Source organism: Zosterops lateralis (genome assembly GCF_965231275.1).
Source record: "Zosterops lateralis genome assembly, chromosome: 2".
NCBI lineage: Eukaryota > Metazoa > Chordata > Aves > Passeriformes > Zosteropidae > Zosterops > Zosterops lateralis.
The window spans coordinates 70978256-70987292 of record NC_139763.1 but is presented as its reverse complement, the minus strand read 5'-3'; positions in this window follow the sequence as shown (position 1 = coordinate 70987292).

The following is a 9037-nucleotide window of genomic DNA, read 5'->3' as shown; positions in this document are numbered from 1 at the left end:
ATGATAATTATAAGGCATCTTCTGCATCAAATAAGCTTTTTAACACTGACTTTAGAAATACTGAGGGCAAGGCTCTAAATTACTTTCCTGAACTGTATAAAAATACATTAATCCTGTTGTTATGCTCTTGATGGGGCTTTTACATGAGAGTTGCAGAAAGGGGAGAAGAAGAAAGCACCTTTGAGAAGGGTTTAAAAGAAGAGTTACAAATTTCCATGAGAAGATGGCAGCAGCAGCCAGTGTGAGAGCCGTGCTGCTTTCCTCACATGGCTCAGCTTTTGTTACTGGATTCAAGAACTTCAAAAGCTTTTCCTTAGTCACCGACAATTATCTGGACCCATCTGAGTGCATTTAAAATAGCTGGAGTCTGGGAGCCTGTCTTTGTTGCTGTGATTAAAGGACAAATTGTTTTGCTAGAGTAGGCTTATGTTGAAAATGGCTACAAGCTTAACTTGGTTGTGAGGATAAATGTGCTATTGCACCTTAACCTTGGCACTCCCAGCAAGCCTGGCCTGTGGCAGCTCTGCATTTGTCATACCAAATAAAGATCCAGCTGCTCTAAGAAGAAATAAGTTTAACTTGCACTTATCCCTTTTGAAGAGGGTTTTAGGATTAGTGGTGGGAGGAGCAGTCCCACCTTCCTAAAAGGAAGAACTGGAAGACTGATTTTATCCTGTTCTTAAGTGTGTGTGTATATAAATAGGAAAGTACTCAGTGCACTCACAGAGGTGCCTGTGGCAGTGCCCATGCAATGCCCAGCTGAGGGGTAGGCCAGTGTTCAGGTTTGTTTTTTTTTTGGTTTTTTTTTTTTTTTTTTTCCGGGGGATTTTTAGGCTGGACAGTGGAAAAGATTTCCCAGAGAAATGGCTGTGGCACCAAGCCGGGCAGAGTTCAAGCACTTAGATAATGCTTGCAGTCATGCACTGTGATTTTTGGGGTTGTCCTGTCCAGGGCCAGGAGTTGGACTTTGATGGTTTTATGGGTGTGGTAAGGCAGTTTGGCTGCCTCCAAATGGTGTAATGGAGCCCGCAGGATCTCATAGGACTTACTGTGTATCAGAAAGGAAAGACACAGAATTTCTTGGAGCCAGTGGTGAAGTTGCAGACCTGCCATTTGGAGTGAATATTGTTGCCATGATTAAGATGAGTCTCATTTCTGCAGAAGGAACAAGTAATGTGGTGCCCCCTACACCATATTTTAGTTCCTCCCCTGAACAGAGCAGCCTTTTTTTGTTGCATAGGGCAGCCATCCTAGTATCTTCCTTCAAGGCTGAGTGGTGACAGTGCTTCAGGCTGCCAGTTCTGAGACATTTAATATCCAGCATCCCTGGAGACCAAGGTAGATGAGCCTAAATCAGTGTAATTTGCTTGTCACAGCTATGGATAAAGAACACTGTGAAATAATTTGTCAGACATCTGAATGATGAGATGTACAAACTGTACTCCAGTAGTAGGATAGAGAGAGAAAAAGGTGCTTTACCTTTTGAAAGCAAATCAGAAACAAAGCTGCTGCTGTTTCTACCAGGTCTCTTGTGATAAGTTCCTCCTGAGGATTTCAGGCACCCTTTATCTTGGTGGTTGGCTTCAGTGATGGCAGGAGCTGTCTCCAGAGGACTGTCTGTACTTGCAGGGATCCTGTGCTGGAGAGCTGGGCACTGGCATTGATGTTAATGAAGCCATTGCCCTGGGGTGAGGCACGCCAGCTCCAGCCCAGGATGGGAATCTGGATGAGCTCCATCACTGCTCTGAAAGCTCCTGTGTCACAAGATGCCGAAAAGTGCTTTTCAGCCTGCCAGGATTAGGGTGCCTTTCCTTGGCTCTCAAGGAGTTTAATTATCCCTGAGTTTATCCCTTCGCATTCCTGGTCCTACGTAGGTGGACTGGGTAGTGCCCTGAGCCAGAGGAGATGGTGAAAGGGCTAGTGCAGGAGTGGTTGTTTTTTAAGCTGCTCAGCACATCTTGGCACGGAGCCCTGAGCCCACAGAACCACCAAGGACAGCCTTGACAGCATGTGCTTTTGGGAAGTGTTTCCGTTTGCTCAGCCGGGGATGTGGGAGAGCTGCCATATCCTTGGAGCAAGCCTTTGTTTAATGTTTGTGGGAGCTTTGAATTTGTACAATGTGTCACCCACAGTGTGTGAAGAGCAGCCTCTGATACCCCATTAGGTACACAGGGAATGCAGTGGCTGACCGAGGGAGGGAGGGAGGGAGATGAAGTAGGGATTTGTGTACAGACAGTGCTTACAGGAGTGCTGAGATGGAAGGCCCATGGTTACACTGAGAAGGCCCAGAGGTATTCTCTTGCCCTGAGGTGTAAAGAGCACCTGTATTGCATGGGACCTCATTGCTTCTCTGACCCACTGTGCCAAAATCTGGCCATGTCCTACGCTGGTTTATGCAGGGTTGTATTTAGTATTTGGCTGGTCTTCCCACAAGGTGCTGGCCAGGTGTGCTAAGAGCTGCTCTTATTGATCACCTTTTAAAATCAAAATTCTGCTTATAGTGTTTCTGAAGTGTACTTAGGGACCTGTGAAGTTCCTACATTAGCCAAGCTCCACCTTAGTGAGTTTGTGCCCGTACCTGGGCAGGGGAGACAGTCGGGTGTATATGGTTTGGCATTCTTCACACCTGCTTCAGCCATGTGCTCCTGTAGATCAGAATATGGAGATACTCAGCAAACTGTGGGGAAGGATTCTTTGGGGATAAATCCTGCATTTGAGTGCCAGCAATGATCCCTGTGGGAGGGGGTTTTGCTTTGAGGTGTGCTCAGCTCATACACAGCTTGGGCACTCCTGATGTCCTCTGTGTGGGCTTCAGGCTTTGCTCTGGCTCTCTGCCCCACCTTGCTTTCAGATGAAGAAAAGGTGAAAGGAGTGTGATGTCCCAGGAAATCGCTGGATAAACTCCTAAAACATATTCCACTCCCACCAGCCATGCAGGTATGTGATACAGCTGCACAGTTTACTTGCACACAAGACAAAAGTAGCTGGTTTGAAAATCCCCTCAGTGTCTTTGGGGGCCTTGCTGGGAGAGCCCTGCAGGGGCTTCTGACACAGAGCAGCCTGTGCCTCCCAAGTGATGGGCACACAATGCCTGGGGCTGATGAGCAGCTGTTTGATCAGATCTCATCCAGCCCCTGCTCCATGGGTGAGGAGGTGAGGCTGTCATTTGCAATCACACGCTTCTCCAGCTCCCCAGGAGAAGGAGAAGAAAGTGGGCTCAGGCAGTGCCCTGAGGGGAGGAGGGAAGGTGGTGGTCTGATGCCCTGGGGCTCAGCAGGACATCGATGACTTGAGATGCTGTGAGGACCCACTGTCAGAAGGGACAGTCTGCTGGAAATCCTCCTGTTGTCCAGCTGAAAGGTTGCAGAGCATCTCAAAGGGGGCCCAAAGGCAGATGGAGTGGGCTGAAGGAGGAAACCAGCTCAGGTACTGCAGCTGCCTTACGCAGCACCTGCTTCCTCATGGTGCTTCAAGTGTCTGCTGGGATCTGCAATCCTGTTTCCATCCCCATGGGGATTTATTGGCTGTGCCCTTGCCCACAAAATATCAATGAGCATCCCAAGTGTGTGAAGAGTGAGGCACAGTCATGGGGGAAGTTGGTGACACAGGTGCCAAACCACTGCTCTAATGAACCACACTCTGGGTTGTGTTTACAGGACATGGATCATTTTGGTTAAAATATTACAGTGCGAGATGGCTCTAAGAGTGATTTTTAGCTTCCAGGAAAGGAAAAGCAGGGAAAATGTATCAACATTATGCATTATCATGAAAGCTTGTCTGTCATACTTTTCTATCTGTTGGTGGGGTTTTTTTAATAGAGAATAAAAAGTATGAAATCCAGTTCACTGGGAACAAGAAGGAGTGGTGTCCCAGAGGTTTGTGTTTTAATGGAGTAACCTATCTGCAGCATGCAGTGTCCACAAACCAGCAACATGAACATACCTCAAAGGAATGAGGAAAAGCCAAACTGGAATCTGGAGGACACAGTGGGTGTAACAAACCTGCAGTTTGAACAGAAGGCCATGAAAAGGGAGTTGCCCTCTGGTTTGGTTCCAGCACACTGTACACCCATGCCCAGAGGCAGTGATGATCCCACTGTGCACAGCCCAGGTGTGCTGCAGCCACCAGTGCTGCTTCTGGGGTTCAGTGCATTTGAGGGGAGTCCTGAAAGGTGCAGGGCCACAGGCAGCAGAAGGGATGGTGCAGCTTTTGTTTCCACTGTGGTTTTTTTACAGAATGTTGCCAAATGGGGCAGAGAAGCTCCTGTGTCCTCCCTAGAGGAGACTGGAATATAGAGACATCATCACTGTTATTGAATCTGCAGTTTATTCCTTAATTAAAGGCATTTCCAGAGAAAAGGGTTAAACATCCACACTGAAAACCATTTTCACCATTTTCACTTAATTAATAGATTGTAAAAATCACTTTCCTCAAGAGCAGCACCTGAAACAGTAGTATTTAAACAGGGTAGTTTATGCTCCATGAGAGTACAAGTATACCTTTGCTGATCATTAACATTCATTGTATAATTCTTAAAAATGCCAGGAATTAAAATATTGATTATGCTAATTATTTATAAATTGTTAATATCCAAGAGCTATTCAGAACAAAATCCTGTGCATAAGGAGCAATGATGCAGAACATGTCCTGAGAGATTATTGATCCTCACAGTGATGTATCAGGGCAGATTATTGTATTTTTTTTTCCATTGGTATTTCAGTCAGTCTTTTGATCTGAAAAATCTTACAACATCAATGGCTTGGAACAGATGCAGTTGGGGATCAAGATCTCCCAAATAAACCATCAGACACCCCCTCAGCCTTCCAAGTCACACAGGGAGGGGAAAAAATCCCCCCAAAACCCGAGACACATCAAACCACAGAGCAGGGAAGATTATACGTGGATGTGTCATGGACTCTGAAAATACCAAAGCTGAGGCCACAGTAAGGGAAGTTAAAAGGTGTTCCAGAATGAAAACTATCTAGAGAGAAAAGCAAACCAATATTCTGGAGATACTTTGGAAGGGCATGAATGCAAAGGTGCTGCAGGGCAGGCAGGCGGGCAGTGATGTGGTTTGGGGCTGGGCAGTACCAGGACGTGGGGCAGTGCCAGGGACTGAGCCCGCAGCTGAGCCCCCTTTACGTTCCCAGGTGGCATCAACATTTCCTAGAGCTGTTCCTGCCCAAATGAAGCTCCACTCACTCTCAAAGACAAAACATCCCTCCTGGGGCTGGTGCCTGGAAGGGGCTCACTGAGGAGTGAGCCCAGTCACTGTCCCTGCTGTGCCAGAGGCTGGGCAGAGGGGGGTGTCAGGGCTGGGTGGTGGCCAGTGCTCATCTCCACTTAGTGCCACGTTACATAGAAGAGAATCTGATATGAATCAGAGCAAATGCAGCTCTCAGGCTCTTACTGATCAAGCCTCATGCAGAGGGTGCTATTTCTAATAAATATTTTAGGCCGTAAAACATCCTTCAGAGAGGGCTGCTACATTCCCGTTGTGTGCCTTCTTGCTGGGAGAAGCCCGCCTTAACTGCTTCAAATATTCAAATGCTTGATATATAGTTACTATTTTATGGGAAAATGCCTCTGGGTGAGATGTGTTTAATAGAGAGAGGCTAATATGTGAGTGATTTATCTCATTTTGCTAAGTTCATGCCTGTAATTCAATAACCCCATGAGCTACACTTAACTGTATTCAATAAAGATGATCTAGAGGAGATGTTCATACAGGTGAAAGATTCAGGAACTGGAGGAAAGGTTGTTATAAATAAGTGGGTTTGAAGTAAACAGAGAGCTCAGGCAGAACTCTCCCCTAGGATAAATGTCTTGAGCATCATTAAACCAGTACAAATGGCTCTGTGAGCTGCAAAGATTTCTTCCTCTGAAAGGAAAAAGCTGTGAGAGAGACTTTCATTAGGGAGAAAATGCCACCTTGCGCTTCGGCCGTGACCCAGATCCTGCAGCAATCCTTTGCAGCTGTCGTCTCGGAGAGCATCCCCAGCAGAGCGTGCCGGATCTTCTGGCAGTGAGGTGGTGTTACAAAGGGCACAGCAAGGTGGTTTTACAAGCAGAGGAAAGAGGTGTGACAGCCCAGGGCTTTATTCTCCACCTGTTTTAGAAAACCTTTAGACACGTACTGGGTGTGCAAAGTGCTTTACAGACAGCGCTGCGTGCAAACTCTGACAGTGTGACAAGGAACTGCGGTCTCTAAAAGCTATTCAGGGCTGTAATTGCCCAGTTTGATTGTAAAACTAAAGTAAACAGCACTGGCAGCTGAGTCACCCAGTTGCAGACCTGAAGCACTAAGTTAGGTCTAAAAATATCTTGTGTGCTTCTAAGTTACTGGCTGTATGGAGAAGAAAAGGGCACTGAAAAATAAAGGCATTACAGCATTGACAGTGACTGCACAAGGGGCTTTGGGGTGAGGTGTGAGCATTGTTCCTGGCCCAGCACTGTGGCTGTGTGGATGCCCAGCACTGGTGGCTCACTGTGTGCAGCTGCAGGTGCCAGCCTGGGCCAGGAACGGGCTCTCAGCCTCTGCCCCACAGCCAAGTGCAACAGCCCACCCCAGACAGCCAGCTCCTAGCTGAAGGTGTAGAACAGGGGAAAGGGAGTGATTTTCAGCCAAAAAAGGTGATAGAAAGAGGTCTGGGGACAGCAAATAGGCCATGGTCATTCATTGGCTTTAACCAGCCAACGCCTTGGAGGCATGGAGCAAAAGCAGGAGGCAGCAGCTTCAAACCAGAGAGGTGTTTTCACACTGCATGTCATTACACAGTGGGGCTCTGCCATGGCAGCCTGGCAGTGCCAGCCACAGCTTCAAAATATGGCAGGAAAAAGTCATGAAAGGAAAATAATTTAAACTCTATTGCCTACAGAGACACTAACTTCAGCCTAGGAGGTGCCTTGGATTCCCAGGGTGGGGAGGAGAGGTTAAGAAGGTGCTACAGTGGGTTCACCCTGTCCTCACCCTCCTCCCATGGCATCTGTGGCTTGGTAGGGACAAGCTGTGGGGTCAGATGGACATTTGGTCTGACCAAGGGGTGACTGCTCCACTGTGGTAAGCAGTCTCACACAGTGGGGGCAGCTGTCTCTGAGCCACCACATGAAGGTCACTCTGTGGCTGCAGCCTGGCAAATGTGCTCTGCTCAGCCCCCTCAGTCCTGCAGTGTGGCCACTCGCCCAGCACAGCTGGAGCCTTTTGATATAGGATGCCTTTGCCTGGTCATTGCCTGACAGTCAAAGTCCAAAATCTTGAAAAATTTGAAAATCATCAGCCTTGGAGCAAAGTGAGTGAAAGGAGACAGTGAGCTGGCGGGGTTAGAGGATGAGATGGGAGAGCAAAGGTGCCAAAACCCCTGGGGCACTGGCTGTTGCTACCACAGCTCCTGGTACAGGTACCACCAAGAGCTTGGGCATTGCTGAAGGGAGTGGGAACGGCCTAGGGAGCTGTAGAATAGTTGGCAGAGACAGAAAGGAGAGCAGATGGAGGAAAGGACAAACATGAGCAGTGGGAGCACCCCAATCTGTGCAACTCACCATGGTACACATGCTACTAGCTCCTGTTTTTGACTTCTCTTCCCAGTAATTATTGCACTGGGATAAACAAACCAGTTCTTATTCCCTGCAGAGTCTCTGGTGTTTCTGCACAGTCCTCTTCAAAGACCCAGAAGCCAGTGCAGGAAAGGAGCTACAGATCTTGTTTCTACCCTGACACATCATTGCCACAGATGGGGCTGGCAGCAGCAGCCTGGGCTGAGGCACAGCCAGCTCCTCAGCTTGTCTGGGATAGAGCTTGGGATGACTGGAGCACAGGAAGGGATTTTCCAAAGCATGTGTCACAAAGCTGACAGTTTTTTGTTTTCCTCCTACTTTCAGAAGAGACTTTGCTTGGCACAAGCTCATCTGTTTGTAAGGTTTGGCAGAGGCAGCTAAACCACTCACCCTGTGTGGGCTGTGTGCAGCCTCACAGCACCTCTCTTGGTCCTTGCCAGGCCTGGCCCTGGCATCCCACATTGCCCATTCCAGCCAGTCCAATGGGCCAAGGAAGCCTAAATATACTCAAGTCTATGGCGTGAAAGTTAGGAGGAACTGAGCCTTGAGTACAGGACAACCTCCAAGGGTTTCTTTAGGTCAGTCACTCTTGTGCCTTTCCAAATGTTTAGGAAATGTCATTTTTTCCAGCTAGTTCAAAGACTAATGTTGATGCTTTTCTTAAAGCTTTCCAAATAGGTTTTTGAGCAAAGCTGTACAGGCCAGAAGTATTAACAAAGATGTGCAAAAGCCCTGGAGAGCAAAAAAACCTCTTCTGGATTGCGTTTTTCTTCAGTCTGTCCATAAAGTAGCTAATTGAGATTTTTTTTTATTATTATTTTTTTTTTTTTTTTTTTTTTTTGCCTTTGGTTGTCATTCATTTTGGCTGTTGATATGTTTGTAGCTGCCATTTATGTAAAAATTTATCCCAATTGTCTTTTCACTTAAAAGCCACAGAAATATGATGTATTATATTAGGCACTGACCTACCACCTCAGTGATCTCCTTCCTTCACATACTTTGCAGTTCTCTGTGTAGCATTTCTGTTTGCTGTGTGGCTTGCACACACTGTAACTATTTTGCATCTCATCTGCCCTCAGCAGTGGTACCCTGGTCACCTGCACCAGCATCCATGCAGGGAACAGTCTGGGGTAATCTGAAAGACACAAAATAAAAAATAAAATAAAAATAGCAAATCTCTCTCTCTCTCTGGATCTGTATAAACCAACCCTTATAAATATGCAGAGTAATAAACCCTTAATGCAGTGTGATTAAAAAGTTACGGTTCCCCCAGCAACCCGAAGGCGGCTGCCTCGCGCGTGCCGAGGGTCTGAGATGGCTTTGCTGGGAAATTAATGCCTTCAACTGCCTCCTGGCTGGGGTTGCCATGGGAATGGGAGGTCAGGCTCTGCCTGGTGTGAACGCTGAGAAACTCTCTGCTCCCCTGCCCTGCCCTGCTCTCCTGTGCCTTGGTGACTGGCAGCTGCCTCCTCCAGCTGCCTGC